Source organism: Kogia breviceps, chromosome 13 (assembly GCF_026419965.1).
Source record: "Kogia breviceps isolate mKogBre1 chromosome 13, mKogBre1 haplotype 1, whole genome shotgun sequence".
Taxonomy (NCBI): Eukaryota; Metazoa; Chordata; class Mammalia; order Artiodactyla; family Physeteridae; genus Kogia; species Kogia breviceps.
In genome coordinates this window covers 7,813,282-7,834,384 of record NC_081322.1, presented here as the reverse complement: position 1 = coordinate 7,834,384, position 21,103 = coordinate 7,813,282, and the positions used below count along the sequence as shown (strand labels likewise).

Sequence of the window (21,103 nt, the reverse complement as noted above, 5' to 3'; positions counted from 1 at the left end):
TAAGCACTTTACCTGTAATAGCAAATGAAATTCAAATGTACTAACCTTGGCTGAGCCAGGAACCAAACTTCAACAACCTGGTTTCACTGCCACAGTCAGAGGGATCCAGAGGAGACGGAATGGTGGTTTGAACCAGGGTTGAGCAGAGAGATGGAGAGATGGCAACGGAAGTTGAGAGATACGCACAAAACAGGAATATCAGGGCTTGATTTTGGTCTGGCTGTAGGAGATTTCAAAGATGGATCCCAGATTTGTGAAATGAGTCATACATCAGGAGAGGAGGTCCTGGGAGAGGGTGAGTTGGGAGAATCTTAATTCAGATTGTAAGCTGCTTAAGGGTAGAAACTATGTGTTATCAAGATTTTGCCTGTGTAGGGCTTCCCTGGTGGTGCAGTGGTTGAGAATCCGCCTGCCAATGCAGGGGACACGGGATCGAGCCCTGGTCTGGGAAGATCCCACATGCCGCGGAGCAACTGGGCCCGTGAGCCACAACTACTGAGCCTGCGCGTCTGGAGCCTGTGCTCCGCAGCAAGAGAGGCCGCGATAGTGAGAGGCCCACGCACCACGATGAAGAGTGGCTCCTGCTCGCCACAGCTAGAGAAAGCCCTCGCACAGAAACGAAGACCCAACACAGCAAAAATAAATGAATAAACTCCTATCCCCAACATCTTCTTAAAAAAAAAAAAAAAATTTGCCTGTGTGTTATAAAGCCTCAGTGATGACTTCGAAAATAAATGAAACATAGATTTACAAAAGTCTATTTTAAAGTATCACGGGACTTTAGTAAACATTTTCTTACATGAAGATGAGTTTTTCTTAAGGCTTTCTGTTGATAGAATTCACAAATTTGACTCAGAGAGAACATTCAGGTTTGGCATGAGTATTTCTTCCATACACTCAAGGTTAGTGCTTGTGTTGTAATTTTGCATTTCATTGCTACCTCTTTTTGTTAGTGGAAAATGTTAATTCCTCAGGTGTAGCCACATGCTATTCAGAAACTTTATTGTCATATTAGAGCAAATTTAATGTGAATCACAGTTTTAACATAGAACAGCATTTGTATTGTAAATTCAGTAGTGAAGAAACAAGCATTTATTCTAAGACTGCCTTGTGCCAACACTGTTTCATTTATTTATTTATTTTTGGCTGCGTTGAGTCTTTGTTGCTGCATGCAGGCGCAGGCTTCTCATTGCAGTGGCTTCTCTTTGTTGCGGAGCACGGGCTCTAGGCACGTGAGCTCCAGTAGTTGTGGCATGTGGCCTCAGTAGTTATGGCTCACAGGCTCTAGAGAGCAGGCTCAGTAGCTGTTGTGCCCGGATTTAGTTTCTCCGTGGCATGTGGGATCTTCCCAGACCAGGGCTTGAACCCGTGTCCCCTGCATCGGCAGGCGGATACTCAACCACTGCGCCACCAGGGAAGTCCCACGTGACAACAGTGTGTTAACAGATTATAACAAGGTTATTTCATTTAGTCCTCACAGCTGTTCTGTCACAAATTATAAGTGTTTTTGCCTTGGCTACAGTTTCTTCCTATTGCATTACATTTCTGGATTTTAACAGTGATTAACTGTATTTTTTTTTGAGAAATCTTTAGTATTTTGTAGCATTTATTATTAAGCATGAATAGTAACTAAAAACGTTCCTTAAATGCACAGATATTAATGAAACTACTCTATGCCACACTCCTTTAAAGGAATCCATTTGGAAACCTGGTGTCTTTCAGAATCAGCACTCAAGTTACACCTTACATTGCAGGGCTCAAGAGACTTGCTGTTCTTACTTTTTAATGACACATACAATCCCTTTGTCTGTCTCTTTCCCCTGCTTGGATGGAGTTAGGGTCACCTGATTGTCTTCTGCTGAGACACTTCAAGCAACATAAGGGCTGTGCCCAGAAAGCCAGAGCCATGGTGCCGTCAGGCCGAAAGGAAATGGAGAATGGAATAAGATTGATGTAGGAATGTCGGGAAAGAGATACAGTAAGTCCCCTACATACGAACCTTTGAAAGTTGCGAACTTTCAAAGATGCGAACGTGCATTCCATCATCAGGCATGAGTGACGCTGCAGCTTGCCCTCGGTCTCCTATTGCTGACGATCCTTCAGCTCTACCATCTCCCTGCTCCCCTCCTCCAGTCAGTAAGTCTTCTTGCCTGTTCACGTGATGCCAGCCCCTGGATGCCAGCTGTTGTGCTGTACTACTGTCCTTTTCAAGGGACTGTACTGGAAGATTAAAAACGCTTTCTTTATTTGTGATGTTTGTTTTTTATGTATTATTTGTGTGAAAAGTATTATAAACCTATTACAGTACAGTACTATAGAGCCGATTGTGTTAGTTGGGTACCTAGGCTAACTTTGTTGGACTTACGAGCAAATTGGACTTACAAATGTGCTCTCAGATGGAACTTATTCATATGTAGGGGACTTACTGTAGTGATTTGTGTATCCTCTTCTGTCTGAGGTAAATATGTGTGACTAAGGTGACATATAAAATGTCCAACAACCAGTGTGGTCTAGTTACCTACAATCAGAACAGATGCATCACAAATTAGAACAGAAATCAATCACCAGTCACCAAAAGGATATCATTCACAAATAGTCTTTAGGGCCTGCAGGTAACTTCTAGCTGAACATCAGTCTTGGGAGTAATTTTCTAAGTGTGATCAGCATGAGTTTTTTTGTTTGTTTGTTTTAGATTTTTTATTTAATTTAATTTTATCTTTTTGGCCACCCATGTGGCACGTGTGATCTTAGTTCCCCTACCAGGGATCGAACCTGTGGCCCCTGCATTGGAAGCATGGAGTCTTAACCACTGGACTGCTGAGGAAGTCCCGAGCATGAATTTTAAGAAGGCTTGGGCTGCCTGTACTGTATAAAATTATGTACTTACTTGTCTCTATAATGGAAAGTAATTGATTTGAAAAGGGATACAGTGACATGTTTTAACAGTCAAATGTTTTACACTCAATAAAGGTATTTATTAATAAAAATTAATATTTGCATTATCCCAGGACCTTGTGTGTATTTATTTAGTACCCTGTGATTTATAAAGCACTTCCAAGTCTGCAGTCTCATACCGTACTTATAAGACTCCTGAGAGGTGGATGGAGATGGTGGGAGTTGAATAGAGAAGGTAAGTATTTGTCCAAGACCAGATAGCTAATATGCAGAGTAGTTGTAATGAGACATGACTTTTAGAAAGATGTGAAATTGTGAAAATTAACTATGGTATTTCTTATAAAAACATTGAGTGACATCTGAACTGCCTAAGGAAGCTCAAAATTATACTGAAAATAAGTAGTAACTAATTTTTTTCTTGGGAAATAGTGAAATAAGGTAAGTTCTGACGTTGTGTTGGTGCTTATGAAAATAAATAGAAGAGCACGTATTTGTTAGCCTCTCAAGACAATTGATCTTAATTCTGCGAAAAATCTATTTCTATCCATTGTCCAGCTGTTGATTTTTAAATACCGTTCTCCAGTAAAATGAACCAGGTATCCTTGGAGACATCACCTATTCTAGAGCTGAGACAGAAAAACTACAAGATCAGTCTGGCCCATTTCACAGTGCCAGAAAGAAAAGAATTGGGGGAAAAAACTCAGAAAACAACAACAATAAGAAAAGCAAAAAACAGAAACAACAGGATGGAGGCATGTTCAAGGGACACCAGGAGCCAACCTGAAAGAGCTCCTAATGGCCAAAGCTGGAACAATTCAAGAAACAGAAGGAGAATTAGATTATAATAGAAAATAGAAAATAATATCCACAAGTCCATATTAAATAACCTATTATTGAATAAATAAACTAGGACAAAGAGACAAATCTTCCTTACAGAAAAATTCCACATAATATATGTGCATAATCCTCTCTCCAGGAGAAGGAATTTACCACCCTTCCCCGGTTTGAGTGTGGGCTAGAGTTGGCGACTTACTTCCAAAGAACAGTGTATGAAAAGGGGAAAAACAGTAACTTTACAGTGAAGAAAACTGGTAAACACCATTTTAACCAAGCGATCAGGGTTAACCTTACTGGTGTTAAGCCATGTTCATATCATGTACCCCCGATACGTTTTGATAAAAAAAGCACTTTATCTTTGATTAAATCTTTCCAAAAACTTATAATCTCAGTCTCATTATGAGAAAAACATTATTCAGACCCAAACTGAACTGGATTCTATAAAATATCTGACAACTCCTCAAAAATGTTGAGGTCATGAAAAACAAAGATCAAGAATCTGTCGTAGACCACAGGAGCCTAATTTGAGACATGACAAATAAATGTATTATGGCATCCTAGACTGGATCAGAACTGGAACAGAACTTGGACATTAAGGGAAAGACTGGTGAAACCTGTATACATTCTGAAGTTTAGATAATAATTTAAAAAATGTAAAAATGTTGGTTTCTTAGTTTTGCCAAATGTGCCATGGTAAAATAAGGTGATACATTAGGGGAAACTGAAACCCGGGCATACGGGAGCTCTGTACTATCTTTGCAACCCTTCCATAAATCTAAAATTATTCCAAAATAAAAAAGCTTATTGAAAATAAACTACTCAGAACGTCCTTGTGTACACGTGGGTCTATGTATGTGTCTGTAGATGTCGGTACGCATGAATGTCAATCAGTAGAGTTAAGCACTTTACTGACAATTCTATAATATTGAGTAATAGTGACAACTATTTTTACTTTAACGCTTGTATTACACTTTGGCTATTTTTGGTACGTGTTCATAAGCCAACATGGCATGGCTTGTGTGTGCGTGTTCTTGTCCTCACACATATCTTTACGTATGTTTATTTTCATTCAGCTCTGAAATGAAAGTGTGGTAAATGACCAATTTTTTGAACATTCAAGAACCTTCTATCCAGGGACAAGAGCCAATGGGCAGCCAGAGCACATACTTGCTTTTATTTACTGTGATGATTAAAGGGATTCATTTTTCTAAAAGATCAACACTAAGGGCCTCTGTATCCAGTGCACATTCTGGTGGGAATCAAAAGGCTTCTGGGAGTCATAATGGATAGGACAGGATTCCTGTCTTTCAGCAGCAGTGAAGCATCAGATCAAAGTTTTTACACTCCTCTAGAGCCCTCAAACCTCATCCAGTTTTGTCTCTGGTGATGGTCAGATCGTGAAGTCATTATAACGGCAAAGAGGATCTCTTGCTCAATGAAAAATAGCTTGGCGTGTATCACCTTTCTGTAGTGATGTTAATGGGATGAATTTTTTAAAATTGTCAAAGTAGAACTGGCTATTTAGTGAAATAAGAAGAGAAATGCGGACGACCAGTATTCTCTGCACAGTTTTGTTGTTCATCAAATTCAATTTGGTATCCTTGGAGGGAAGAACAAGAAAGATGTACAGGTTTTCCCTGCTCTCTGAAAGTAGAGCATTCCTATAAAGCCTTTTGTAAGCTGAGAAGGCATAAAGTGAAGAAGCAATTACCGTAACATACATCTTGCTAATGGACACACAGAATAAATCAAGATAAAGCACAGATGCTCACAGACACAGTTCAAAGCTCTGGCGGCTTGATGCTGAGTTGCTGTATGTATTGAGAGCTCCTGGGGAAGGAGCTTGGCGGTGCCATTCTGGCTACTGGGGTGTATGCGGCTCAGTGCAGAGCAAACACTGAATGTGACTTTCCCTTTTCACCTTTTTTTTTGGTTTTACTTGCTTATTAATTTTATTATTTTTTAACGTTTTTATTGGAGTATAATTGCTTTACAATGGTGTGTTAGTTTCTGCTTTACAACAAAGTGAATCAGTTATACATATACATATGTTCCCATATCTCTTCCCTCTTGCGTCTCCCTCCCTCCCACCCTCCCTATCCCACCCCTCTAGGTGGTCACAAAGCACCGAGCTGATCTCCCTGTGCTATGTGACTGCTTCCCACTAGCTATCTATTTTACATTTGGTGGTGTATATATGTCCATGCCACTCTCTCACTTCATCCCAGCTTACCCTTCCCCCTCCCCGTGTCCTCAAGTCCATTCTCTAGTAGGTCTGCGTCTTTATTCCCGTCTTTCCCCTAGGTTTTTCACGACCTTTTTTTTTTTTTTTTTTAGATTCCATATATATATATATGTGTGTGTGTGTGTGTATGTGTGTGTGTGTGTTAGCATACGGTATTTGTTTTTCTCTTTCTGACTGACTTCACTCTGTATGACAGTCTCTAGGTCCATCCACCTCACTACAAATAATTCAATTTCGTTTCTTTTTATGGCCGAGTAATATTCCATTGTATGTATGTGCCACATCTTCTTTATCCATTCATCTGTTGATGGACACTTAGGTTGCTTCCACAGCCACTATGAAGAACCATATGGAGGTTCCTTAAAAAACTAAAAGTAGAACTACCTTTTCACCTTTTTAAGTAAAAGTGAAAATCCTCTTCGGCTTTCTTTTGGTTAGCGAAAACAGGCACCACTGTAGGTTTGCATAAAAGTGAAGGGGCATAAAGCAAACTTTTGAAAACCGAAGGATACCTATATTCATTCCCTAATGTTGGACTTATCAGTTTATTAATAACATCATCAGTGCAGGGCTTTTATAGCCTTACACCAAGCTGGCCTGATATGAGGAAGCTATTCATCCATTTTTCATGTCTAAATAATTTCCAAATGACTTAATCTTTTGGTCTATATTCCCAGATTTTCTCAGTCAATTCCCCTGTCTTTCAGGCTGTGTGTCTAATATGCCAAATAAAATAATAAATTCAGTGAACAAAAACACCAAAACTCCAACATATCCATCCCGTTGTTGGGTGTTGTTTTGACAATATGACTTGATGGATGATAGGTCTTATTCCAATCTGAGAAGTTGTGTAGATACAGCCTCTTATCCTGCCAAAAGACAGGGGAATTTTTTCTTGACTCAAGTGATCTGTCAGTATCTGCAATGTAGGTATAGACAACATCTTCATAATGCCAGGCTTCTAGATAACGATGGAAAAATCCACTCCAACCATCCTAGAATTTGGAACTATCCTGACAGAAAGTTGCCTTTTTTCACTTTATATTCAATAATTTTGTATTGATTAAATGTTCACACATACTTATATAAACTCTTAGGCAAAATAAAACTGTGAAATAAACTTACTTTCTTAAAATGGAATAACCAATGTTTTAATATACAGAAATTAAAGTATTAAAATCCATCATCACATCTAAAATACTTTTCAAGTGGTAAATCTATCCCTACACCATGAAAAGATGTATCCTAATTGTGAATTATTAGGTCTAAATAGGTTACTAACAAAAATATTAAGATTAGTAGCTTTCGATTTCTGATTTTACATATTTCCTCAAATTTTACAATATTTTACATATTTGCTCAGGAAATTATAAAATCAAATACAATAAGATCTCTTCTATTTTTTAAGAAAAAGTATTATTTAGTAAGAAATACCTTCTCTGAAGAATATTAACTTATTTCCTGAGGCTATGTTAGGCAGCTCTTAGTGCTTTTTTCATTTCCTCCTGTTGGGCTATGGGCTTTCGAACCTGATCCTGGACGTTTATACCCTTGAAATTGAAAACTGCTTCTTATCCACATTGCCTGAACTTAGTACCTGCTGAGATTTGTGGGACAATGTTTTAATGAGGAAACTATGCACAGGTTGAGGTCTTCCGCACAGAACTCTGGGGAAAGTGCCCACTCTCCTTAGCTTAGTGGAACCACAGCAATAAACCTTCGGGGGTAAGAAAAATGGAGAAGGGATAGAATGGAAATTTCCAAGACTCTGCTAGCAATAAAATGTTTTAACAAGGACATTTTCCAGAGTTATCGGATTCTTGGGTGTAATAAATCCTCTGCTAGGAGTCTGTGGAAAATGGTCTGCAGTGGTAAGGGTTTGCGTTAATGGGCTCTGGAACAGAGGCGACAAAATGTTCTCTCTTTCTGTCTCTCTCTTTTTTGTTTGTCCCAAGTGTAATCTTTGGTCAGAATTCCTGCTCCCAGCTTCACCTCTGAGTCTGTTTGGAGAGTGGGCTTAGTAAAAACGTAATTTTTTTTGGCTTGCCTTTTTGACTGATAGAGAGATCCTAAGGTGAATAATTGTTGAGGCAGTTTCACTTGAACAAGGTAATGTTTCTTTCACTTTTTTCAGGTATTATTCTTTACTACCTCAAAATCCATTGTGGTTCTTTTTATAGAAATTGTTTTTCAAAAATAAAAAGAGATCATGCCAAGAATCTTGTAAAGTCATGTCTGAGGAACTCAAATGCAAGTGTCTTGATTCCAGCTCCTTGGGAATATGATTAAGAGGAAGAACAAAGGATGAGTCACAATTCTGCCACCCAAAAAACTGAAAACTACTGAATATTTTGCAAAAGAGCAAACATCATGAAAATTTCTGAGACTATATAATAGATTTTACATGCTCTGGTTTTCAAAGTAGTATGCATTCATTATATTTATTTAGAAAATAAAGGATAAGAAAAAGAAGAAACTATTCAATCAAAACCTCACAGAGATAAAAAATATTATATGTTAGACCTTTCAAAAACTTTTTTTCCATGAAATTCTTTAATAGTTTCTTAAAAATTGTTTTCTTTTAGAAAATCTTTTGGTTTCTTTTGGGCATTTACTTTTAAAAAATTCTTTCCATACTTAAATCTTTAAAATCCTAGAAGAAAAATAATCTTAAGGTAATTTTATGTATTTTACTTTTTAAAAGTAAATCAAATGCTTTTTTTTCTTTTTGTACTGTTATCTTTGATTTAGTGCTTCTTTGTGAGTGATACTTGATTTATTTCTCTTAAAGGTCAAGTTCTTAAGAAGGAAGTCTACCTAAATTTTTCTAAATCATGCTATTTCCTTAGATATAGGATTTTAAATCTCAGGCCAACCTTTATAATAAACTCAGAGTTAAGAAGTCAAGATTCTGTGGCATCTGTCTTTTTAAAAGGGAGACGATGATGGATCAAGTTAACACTGATTAAAATAAAATGGGAATTCTTTGAATTCTGCACATTCTTATTCAAGATTATTCCATGGGCTTCAGTATTTTGTGTAAAAATCATCCTGAATCTTAGACTTAGTTGGAGTTTTTATCATCAATATGAAGAATCATTGACCAAAGACATCTACTCACTTTTCTCTTGGGTAAGGGGAGGGGCAAAGTGCTGTTGAGTCCAGTGTTTTGGTCCAGTTATCATCAGTTTTTTCAGTGACCACAGATTGAACTTCTAATTGCAGCCAACTCTCTCAAAATAGTTGTTTTGGGTTACACAGGGAAATAAAATGAGGGTACATGAGTCATTCTACATTCTTTAAAATGACTAGCACAACAATTTTCCTAAGGAGGGGTGGTAGGGTCATGCTCATCTTGAAAGGAGACACCTTAAATAATTGAATAATACAGTGAAACTACAATAAAAGATGATGGAGACATTTCCATTTAAACGGGGATTCTACCTGTGTCCTCTTTTATAGCTAAGATCCACCAGCCAAGTGGCAGAAGTTTTGGAGTTTACTGGACACCCCAGAGAAATACAGCTGTCATCAACAGCTTGAGGCTTCTGTACCTGAAACAGAGCTGCTAGCTGTCATCTAGAAGCAGGAGTTTTTAGGGTGGAATTAGGTGAAAGAAGACAGTGCTTATGAAGAGGGCCAGAAAGAGGTTCCCCTTGAAAAAGATGTGAAAAATTTGGGTCCAGGAGTCATCAGATTTATTGGAAATGCTTTATTGAGGAGCCTGGTGAACCAAGCCAGAGCCTGCCCCCTTCATGTCTCTGAAGAACTAGCCCTTAAGGGAGAGGCAATCTTGAGCTCAAGAAGTTCTCTTTCTACCCAGGCTCAAAATATGCTGTGCAGGGCAGCCAATGTGTAGCTTCATATTAATAATTATCAGCCTCAGCTGATGCTGTTACTTATGTGAATTATAATTGGATATAGCAATTACAAAAGAGCAATAAAATTTCGGTCGTGAATTGATTAGAAAAAAGAAGTTTAGAAAAACAAAATAATGAAGCCCATTTTATATTGTTTCTGTACAAAAGAAATGCAATCAAAAGAAAGGAAGTGTGGTTGAAAGCTGCCTTGTTTAAGCATATACAGACTAGGTGTTTCCTACATTAGATGAAAATAGGTGTATATTCCACCTTGTATTACCTGAGAAAAATCAGACACATCTTTTCACAAAGAAAGAAGAGGTTAGACAATGGGATAGGCTAAAACCCATAGTATTACAAATTAGATTTTTATTTTGGTATCAGTAATTTTTTTTTAAAGGAAAACAGAGAGCAATGAAGCTGATCTTTTCTCCTATGTATGAAATAAGTCTTCCCGTACTATTCACCATAGCTTTGAAAAGTTGAAAACTTTTTGTTTTTAAATATACTTGGCAAAATTCTGCTCAAACCTAATAATAAGAAGAAACCATTTTTTTCCCTACTGGACAGCTGTTAGCCATTAAAATAATGGAATTTGAACTTTAATCTTTAAGTCATGTGCAAATATTTATATATCTGCAAATTAGGAAAAATATTTTCCCAACACTGCTTAACAAAAACGTTTAATCTCTGCATTATCCTTATATTATTGTAACATTTCAGGTGTCTCTTAAGAGACAGTTTAAGCTTCCAGCTTACGGTAATATTGACTGTGTCCAGCCAAAATCTGAAGTAGCTTAGTGGCTACCGATTACTTAGTCAAAGCTGAATACTATGTATTTAACTGTTCATCTTTTTGTTTGTTGGTTTGTTTGTTTGTTTTGCGGTACGTGTCTGCAGAGGTCATCACTGGAATAAAGTAGGAGTCAGAACAAGGGTATTTGGTGCTACCTGGGTATAGAGGTAAGGACACAAGTCTAAGAAAAGGTGACATAATCTGATACTTGAAATCTGAGTGTAACAATTTGTTATGGCTAAAGGTCAAACTGAAGTTAATCTTCTCCATGCTGGAAGAGGCATTTACACGTGTGTTTTGTGTAGATCTGGGTGCCTTTCCTCTAGACTCACTCTCCTCATTGATAAGTCTTCCTGCTTACCTTTGATCATATAATTACCTAATTTCAAAATTGACAGGCCTCTTATTTAATCATCTGTACCAATGGTTCTCGAATTTGTTGTGAATCAGGATTACCTGGATGGATTGTTAAAACATAGATTGCTGGGCCCTACCCAGTGTTTTTGACTCAGTAGGTCTGGAGTGGAGATCGGCAATTTGCATTTTTAAGTTCCCAGATGATGCTGTTGCTGTTAATCCATGGACCATACTGGTCCTATTATCAGAATCATCTGAGACTATTTTTAAAATATATGGGGTCCATTTCTAGAGGTTCATATTTAGTCGAACTGAGGTGAGAATGAGGAATGTGGTTTTTTTTTTTCTTTTTTTTTTTTTACCTAAACTACACTCTCCCCCTGCAACCCTCTCTGCCGAGTTGTAAGGGAGAGCAATGAAGATGGGCAGTGGGTACTGAAAACCGCAAGAAGTCTGATTACCTCCTGGCTGTCCCCCAGATGATGCAAAAAGTTGCAGCAAATGGATCCTGACTAAACCAGAATCTATCAGTTGTCTAAATATTCAGAGACCACTTTTTCCTAGAAGCTCCTGGAGGTCCCTCATACTCCTGCAAAACATGGGTTTTGAGTGACTTTCTGGTTCCCAGCCAGCCCACACATTTTCAATCAGCAGAAATACCGCATCTCTCTGCCCAGGGCTGAGTCTCAAAGTTAGATTCCGAAGGGTTGGGTTTTTCTGTTTGTTGGTTTTTGTTTGTTTTCCTGCTTTTTTAATACTGTAGGTGAAGTGCTGAAATACAAATTCAAGGTATATTGTGATAATTTTTAAATATCATAATCCCTAGAGGAATTAATAAAAAATAAGCAATTTTTAAAAATCCGGGCTTCCCTGGTGGTGCAGTGGTTAAGAATCTGCCTGCCAATGCAGGGGACACAGGTTCGAGCCCTGGGCAAGGAAGATCCCACGTGCTGTGGAGCAACTATGCCCATGCACCACAACTCAGCCTGGGCTCTAGAGGCCTCGAGCCACAGCTACTGAAGCCCACACACCTAGAGCCCACTGCAAGAGAACAAGAGAAGCCACCGCAGTGAAAATCTTGCGCACTGCAACTAAGAGTAGCCCCCACTCAGGGCAACTAGCGAAAGCCCATGGGCAGCAAGCAAGACCCAACACAGCCAAAAAACAAAAAAATCCAAGAGAGGAAATAAAATGGAATGCTAAGATATAAATCTGAAGAAAGCAGCAAAGAAGGAGCAAAAAGCACATAGGACAAACAGTAATGAAAAGCAAGCTGTTAGGCTTAAATCCAGCCATATTAGTAATTACATTAAATGTAAATGAACTAAACACTCCAAAGAAATTGTCACATTGGATAAAAACAAAACCTAAATAAGGCTGTTTAAAAGAGACATACTTTAAATATAAGGACACAAAGTGGTTGAAATTTTAAAAGATGAAAAACCATCTACCATACCTATGCCAATCACGAGAAAGTTGAGGTGACTATATTAATATCAAAGTAGACCTCAAGGGACTTCCCTGGTGGTCCAGTGGCTAAGATTCTGCACTCCCACTGCAGGGGGGCGGGTTTGATCCCTGGTCAGGGAACTAGATCCCACATGCCACAACTAAGAGTTCGCATGCCACAACTAAAGATCCCGCATGCTGCAAGGAAAATCCTGCGAGCCACAACTGAGACACGGCGCAGCCAAATAAATAAATAAATGAAAAAAAAATATATTCAAAGTAGACCTCAAGACAAGGAGTGTGACCAGAAATTAAAAGGGACATTTGGTAAACATAAGTGGGTCAATTAATTCAGAAACAAATGACAATTTTTAGTGTGTATGCAACCAAATAAGCTTTGAAACTTTGCAAAAATTGATAGAATCGGAAGAAGAAATAGGCAAACAAACAGTCATAATTAGAGATTTAACACCCCTCTCTTAGTAATCGATAGAACAGGCAGACACCAAAATAAGTAAAGATACAGAAAAAAGTTAAAGCAATTGACCTATTTGCCCTTAACCCTCACAAAACAAAATACAGAATATGTTGTATTTGATGAAAGATGTTTAAAATCTTTATACTGAATCCTCAAGGTATTACTGAGAAGAATTAAAATTTTCAAATATCATGTGCCGCCAGCCGCGGCGGGTCCTCAAAGTGCAGCAACAATCAACGAGAGGGGGTAGGGAACTGAAAGCACCAAGGTACGGGATCAGAAGGGCACAGACAACTGATGGTTGCAAGGCGGAATCTGTGTTTTTAATATATCTCCCCAGTCGATTCTGATCATCAATGAAGTTTGGGATCCACTGACACAGTCCAGTTCTCTCATTTTACAAATGATAAAATTGAGATGTTGAGAAGTAATGACAATTCACCAAAACATACACAATTAACAAGGATCAGAGAAAGCTCTTTTCCCCACTATACCTCCATTTCCTTTCCCTTCAAGAAATCATAATGAGAATTTGTTCTTTACTGAATCAAGTCAATACTCTTATTGCAATATTCAGGGATTTCCAAAATCTCTTCCTTTTAATTTGTGGTCCCAATAGTTAGTCTTGGATACAATTAGGCCAGCCCCAAATCAATGAACAGGGAAAAAGTATCTACTATATTCTATGGGAGGGGTTGGGGTGGGCTCAGATTAGAATAGAACTCAGTCCCCTCTTTCAAGGAACTTCCAGATAAGTAGCAGACACCACATTCCCAAACATGCACAAATAAACACCCTTGCATAATGGTAATAAAAGACAGATTTATAGTAAGTACTATTGAAGAAGCACAATATATCAGAAGAGCCTCAGCATGATGAAACAAATATTTATATAGATCTACTTGCCAGACACAATGCCAGTGTCTTAGGGTTGCAAAAATTGTTAAGGCTTAGTTTTCTACCGAAGAAAATCATAATAAAACTATGTAAAACACAATTGACTCTATACTGAAACATAGTTAAACTATAAAAATAGCATGAGTAAAATGCTATCAGAAAATAGAAGTGGGAGTGATTAATTCAGCTGAAACATGTGGAAATGTCCACAGAAAGGGTTATAGAAAAGGCATTTACACATTTTGTCTAGATTTGGATACTTTTCCTTTAGTTTCTCCTCTTGATTCATTTTTACTTGGCCAGGTGAAGGAGAGGGCAGAGCAAAAGCACAAAGGTGAACTTGTAACATGGATTTTCTTCAAAAATAGGTAATGGACAGAGAAGGATAGAAAACAAAGCATGTGGATGCAGAATAATATTCATGAAGGTGAATTTAAGCTAGGCTTTGAAAGATGCATAGAATTTGGTAAATAATACTAATTTTTGCACACATTAATTATATAATTTTTTTTAGAATTCTTCCCCATTTACTTCCAAACTACCAAAAGTTTTACCCATTCCCCAGGTTCAAATCAAGGCCCTTGAAAGTTACTACTTTGGTGCTCGTCAACCCTTTCTGAGAATCACAGTTACCTCTGATGTTTAAAAAAAATACATAAGGTCCGGCTCCACTTGAGAGGTTTTGATCCTGAAGATTTCAGTTCAGGGTGCCTGATGGTTGAACCCTGGTATTTCTAGTAGGTAGGGTTTTTTTTTAGCTAATGTTGATCTGAACCACTGGCCTACCGAATGCCAAAATCTAAGATGGGTTCAGTGGATAATTGCTAAACTGAATGTTTCTCTGCAATCTAAATGCTTAGATAAGTTCTCTTCACAATTTTATTAACTTTGTCCCAGGAAGATAGTTTTAAAGTATATACCCTGAGATCCTAAGAGATCAACTCAGGGAAGAAGAAGCTACACAAATATTTTGGGAATAAGGAAATTCAATATGTCTATTTATCTGCTCACCTCAACACACATGCTTCCATAAAGAAATACCATCCGGCTGGACTAGTTTGTTCCGTAACCAAACAAAGATTCTAAATGTACACGAATTTAAAGTCAAGAATATTCATACTTAACTCTCAAATGAATTTTAATTCACTATCCAAATTGAACCAAATGGTTCAAATTGCATAAGTGTTACAGACAACCTCAGGAAATAAAAATGTCTAACTGATCTCTGTTGGATATTGAAGAATTAGTCATCACTGAGTAGTGCTGCATTTCTAGAGTCTGCTTTCGAAGCTCACTCCCATTAGTCATAGAGCCTTGTGTGGGCGGATATAATGTGGTTAGAGCAGCTGCTGATGACTTGTTTTTCTTAGACCTTTTAGTAAGCATTTTTATTGAATGAGGTTTGAATTATTTGTATGTCCTCACAGGTCATCGTGAATGCGTTGCTTCAAAATATAAATAAAATATTTTTTTATTTCTGAGACTTGATGTTCTGAAGAGTCAAATCACATAGCTGTCCATTTAATTAGATCTTGCTGGATTGGGATTTTATTATTAGGCATTCCATTAGCTCAATACTCAAGGTCAGTGTTGTTAGGACTAAAAAAATGTGTTTTCTCATGGACAAAGGATGTGACCTTGGAGGGCAAAGCAAAGATATTCAACGTATGATTACACTGTAAAATATTTTATAATTTTTTTCTGAGTACTACAGATACTATCCTCTCCACCCCTCCAGTCCCTCAGCGAGAGAAAATTTGAGCATATATGATACATAAGGACTTATATTTTGAGATTTATTTAAAAATAGTAAACAATGCTATTCCAAAGCATAGTATTTGTAAGCTGTATCATACGTGAAATCATTTCTTCTCTCTTCATAGTATGTAACTTTTCATCTGTGTGAAAAAGTTATGTACATCAGGTATAATATTTAAATATCATGTTTTTTTAAATGAGATTTAGTATGGCATTTACATTTTAAAATCAACATGGGTACAAATTAATAGAACCTAAGGTATTTTATAAAGTGACAGTAAAATAGACAATATTGTTACATGTAAACTTTAAATACTACTTGACATGTGTGTGGTGATGAGGATTGAAAAATAAAGGAAGAAGCCTATTCTGACCCAACTCAGGTAATTTATTAGGAATAGCTAATTTGATATTTATCACCAATTTAAAGTAGATATTATTAAACTACAAATGAAGAACTTGAAGTGAAAAGTTTAAGTAGTTTAACTTATAGTTGAATAAGTGGCAGAACTGGTATTTGAACGTAGGTGATCTACTCCAGCATTTCTGATCTTAATCACCACACTATACTGAGAGAAGAATTTGCATATATAAGTCTTAACATTATGATTCATGCTGGGAAGAAAGCCCCTTATAAGATGAAAGAGTAAAATTCAGCAGCTATGTAACACACAAATTATTTTAATACTCTGCCTGCTATATAAGAAACTTCATGTGCTAAAGTAGAAAAAAAATGTTTAAAAATTTGGAAAGAAACAAAATATATTGCCTATGAATTTTTAATATAGTGGAGAGAACATTGGACTTAGAATTAGGGATTTTGAACTCTAGCTTCATCCCTATCTTGGTCTAGACCCATGTTTCTCTGACTGCACCGAAGCCCCCTGGGATACAGGCAGTGAACTCACGGAGTACCATTAGGTACTTTAACAGTGGCACTTGACATATGTTGGGCACTGCACAAACTACTAGCTCAAGATAGTTCACGGTTTTGATATTATTTCACACTACAGTCCTTCAATTACATAATATTTTTGTGAAGCTCAGGTTTCAACAATCACTGTGATAAAAAGCAAGTAGCACTTGAACATCGATATGGAACAGGAAATGTGATGGCAATATACAACCTCATTCCAAGGTCTGAGAAATCAGGCAGTGCCTAGAGGGAGCATATATCACATCAGTAAGTAACTGTGGTTAAGAATGAAGTAAAGGTGCTATTTTTTCTTTCAATTAGCATATATGATTTTGTTTAAACGGCTGCTGAGTTGTTAGAGTGCAAATAATTTATTAATTTGTTTGCATTAATTACTTAATAAATGGGACTGATAGGTATTTATTTTGTACTAAGAGCATCATAAAAAAATTGCTGGGGTGGTTGAGAGTCCACCTGCCGATGCAGGGGACGTGGGTTCGTGCCCCGGTCTGGGAAGATCCCACATGCCGCGGAGCCGCTGGGCCCGTGAGCCATGGCCGCTGAGCCTGTGCGTCCGGAGCCTGTGCTCCGCAACAGGAGAGGCCACAGCAGTGAGAGGCCCGCGTACCAAAAAAAAAAAAAAAAAAATTGCTGGGGACATAAGGGCTTCATGAACTAAGAGACTTTAAGAAACTCTGGAGTAGAAGTTTGGTATGTTGAAGTTTTTGTTCTAGCTTCAGTTTGCTTATCTGAAAAAGTCTCAAATTCTAGTCTAATTCTAATAGGCAATGATTCTGTGGCAAGACAGAGGGTAATTTAGGCAACTCTGAGAATTCCATACCCCATTCACCTGCAGTACTTAAATACTACACTAAATTGGGAACATTTAATGATTTTCTAATGCATTTTAAACCAGATCCTTTTTTTAAACCCCACATTTGTTTATTTATTTATTTTTGGCTGTGTTGGGTCTTCCTTTCTGCGTGAGGGCTTCCTCTAGTTGTGGCGAGCGGGGGCCACTGTCCATGGCGGTGCGCGGGCCTCTCACTATCACGGCCTCTACGGTTGCGGAGCACAGGCTCCAGACACGCAGGCTCAGTAGCTGTGGCGCACGGGCCTAGTTGCTCCGCGGCATGTGGGATCTTCCCGAACCAGGGCTCGAACCCGTGTCCCACTGCATTGGCAGGCAGATTCTCAACCACTGTGCCACCAGGGAAGCCCTAAACCAGATCTTTTAAAATACGTTAACTGTTAGGTGTAAATGAGTTAATTATTTTACAAATATATCTCACCTACCTCTTTAATCCATAGAGCTTGTGGTTTTGGGGTTTTTTTGTGTTTTGTTTTGTTTTGTTTTTTTGGCATTCAGGTGTTTTCTCCATCTGTTAACACGTTGAATTAGAAAATTCTCAGATTAAGTGAAAATCTGTACTTTGTAAATATTAGAAAATCTAGAGTGTCTGAACTACCTAAGAAAATATTGTTGCATGAAAATTTCAAATCAAAAACAAGTAGCCCACTGTTTTCAATAAAGATTCTAGTTAATAACCACATCAGAATTGCATTCTTTTATATTGCCAACTTACACAAGGAAATGCTCATTTAGAAAATATTTAAATATGTTTCTATAAAAAAATAATACTTTTGTTAAATGGAAAAGTATTAATCTTATTAGGCTGATTGATTCTTTATTTTAGGTACAGTAGGTTTTGTATTTACTTGGTTGGTATTTTGGGGGGCTGTTTTTGGCTCAAAACATGGGCCAAAATAGGTGTTATGTTACAGCCAGACGATTAACACATTTGATTTTATTGGCAATACCTGAAAGAAAGAAAATTGCAAAATATTTGTGAGAGACTCATATCTTTGGGTTAGTGAATTTAGAAATACAGAAAGAAATCTTTTATTTGGGACAACTGGGTAGTGACAGAATGGTTCTGAGAAAGGAGTGTGAGCTCTTGGATAGTTCTTGCTTAATGAGTGTTTATTGAATTAAAACACCCCCCTAAAATGCCCCCAACTGCCACCCATTGTTTTAATTCTGTAGTAAAGTACATATATGGAAACAAGTAACTCAAATCCTTTGTTGGTCATATGGCCATAGAGACAGTTCATAGTTAATTAGTCTGAATAAAGTTGTGGAATATTTCAACAAATATTGTCAGGGTTCATTTCCTTTTTTAATAGGATTAAAGATTTCCTCAACAAATGGATATAGAAAATGTAGTATACATATACAATAGAATATTATGTAGCCTTAAGAAGGAGGGAAATCCTTTCATTTTTGGCAACGTGAGTGAACCTGGAGGACATTATGTTAAGTGAAATAAGCCAGGCATAGAAGGAAAATACTGCTTGTATGAGGAGTCTAAAATAGTCAAATTCATAGAAGCAGAAAGTAGAATGCTGGCTAGAAAGCAGAGAATAGGGGCTGGAGGGTGGAGGGGAGGTATTAGCCAGAGGGTACAAATTGTGAGTCATATAGGATGAATAAGCCCTAGAGAGCTACTGCATAGCTCAGTGCCTACAGTTGACAATATCATATTGAATACTTAAAAATTTGCTAAGAAAGAAGATCTTATGTTAAAAGTGTTTGTATCACAAAATAAATAATAAAGAAGGCAGGAGAAAACTTTTCAAAGTGATGTATATGTTCACGGCATAGATTGTGGTGACAGTTTCATTTATCTCCAAACTCATTAAGTTGTATACATATGTACACCTTTTGGTATGTCAATCATACCTCAGTAGAGTGCTTTTTTTCCCAAAGATTTCCTTTAAGTAGCAAAGAGAACACTTGGTGATTTAAAATAAAAATGAAGACCCATAAATATGTAAAAGCTTAGAGGTTATCTACTGTTCCCAAACAAAATTTAGATGCATTATAGGGTCTTGGCGGGATCACAATAAGGGTATCAATCTTGGAAACAAACCAGCAATTGTTATTTTTTTACACATGAGCTGAAGTGGCAGTAACAGTTCTGCCCAATTTTGTGAGCAGCCTATTCAAGTGTTTCTATACATTTCTTTCAAATATTTGCTCTTGGTATACATTGATTTAATTAAGTGTATGCATTTCCTACTGCCGCGGTAACAAATTACCAAATAGTGGCTTAAACAACACAGATTTATTATCTTCCAGTTCTGGAGGTCAAAATTCTAATGGACTAATCTAAAACAAATGGTACAAATGAACTTATTTACAAGACAGAAACAGAGTCACGGATGTAGAAAACAAACTTATGGTTACCAGGGTGGAAAGGGGAAGGATAAATTAGGAGACTGGGATTGACATTTACACACTACTGTATATAAAATAGGTAATTAACAAGGATCTACTGTACAGCACAGAGGACTCTACCCGATATTCTGTAATGGCCTATATGGGAAAATAATTTTAAAAAGAGTGGATATATGTATATGTATAACTGATTCACTTTGCCGTACACCTGAAACTTACACTACACTGTAAATCAACTATACTCCAATAAAAAAAATTGTAGTGGGCTAAAATGTAGGCATCAGCAGGGCTGAGTTCCTTCTGAAGAGCTAGGGGAGAATCTATTTCCTTGTCTTTTCCAGCTTCTAGAGACTATTCTCATTCCTTGGTTTGTGGCCCTCTCCATCTTAAAAAGTTTCTCTCTGACCTCTGCCTCTGAAGTTACATCTTCTTTGATTCTCCTGCCTCCTTCTTTCCCCTCTAAGGACTCTTGTCATTACATTGGTCCCACCTGGATCTGTACAGCCCCTTTTCCACGTAAGGTAACATCTTTGGTGGGAAGGAGAGCTAAGGGATATTATTCTGCTTCTCACATTAAGGTATGTTTGGCTTCATTCAGCAAAGTATTTTAGGAGGCAGTATGAATATTCTATGAAGGCTCTGAATCTAGTGGATTAACTCCCCTTATTTGACACATACAATTCAAGTTTACATTTGCTAGAATAATTATAAATCAAAACCAATCAGCGACTAACACATATTTCATTAAATGCAGTTATAAGTTATAGCAAAAAAGTGAAATGATGAGACTTGTAGTACAAAATATTTTCTACAATTTGAAAACAGTTTTTAAATCTAAAATTTATATTAGGTTTGAGAATAATTATAAATCAAAACCAATCAGCTACTAACACATATTTCATTAAATGCAGTTATAAGTTATAGCAAAAAAGTGAAATGATGAAACTTGTAGTACAAAATATTTTCTACAATTTGAAAACAGTTTTTAAATCTAAAATTTATATTAGGTTTGTTTACCTGAAATAAACCTAAAGAATGTATACAAATATTTTTATAGTAAATGAGCAGGATAAATAAATGGCCCTGATTAGAAGTTAATTCTTATCTTTAATGATGGAGCACATCTTTCTGTGTTCCCAGAAGAAAGCTCTTTCACACCAAAAAGGGCTAAAGTAATCCACCTTTTGGCTCCATCTATGTGGAGCTGGTTGATTTCACACAGAGATTTTGGCTGCCAGGAACACAGTACCGTTTGAGAGAAACAGCTGTAAAATCATACAGCTATTTACTTGTACAAGAAAAGCGGGCAGCAAGCATTTTTTAGGACAGAGGTTCTCAAACCTTAATATGGATAAATATCACCTGGGGAATCTT

The 21,103-nt window shown here is 37.2% G+C and overlaps 1 long non-coding RNA gene across 3 annotated transcripts in view; it reads left to right on the top strand.

Moving 5' to 3' along the window:
* The window catches only part of LOC131740255 (uncharacterized), a 91,763-nt gene extending 88,762 nt beyond the window's left edge, over positions 1–3,001 (top strand). For all 3 annotated transcript variants that reach the window (XR_009330866.2, XR_010836142.1, XR_010836144.1), the window contains one exon: positions 1,839–3,001. This is a non-coding gene — a long non-coding RNA (uncharacterized lncRNA). The remainder of the gene's footprint in view (positions 1–1,838) is intronic.
* The last annotated feature ends 18,102 nt before the right edge of the window (positions 3,002–21,103 follow it).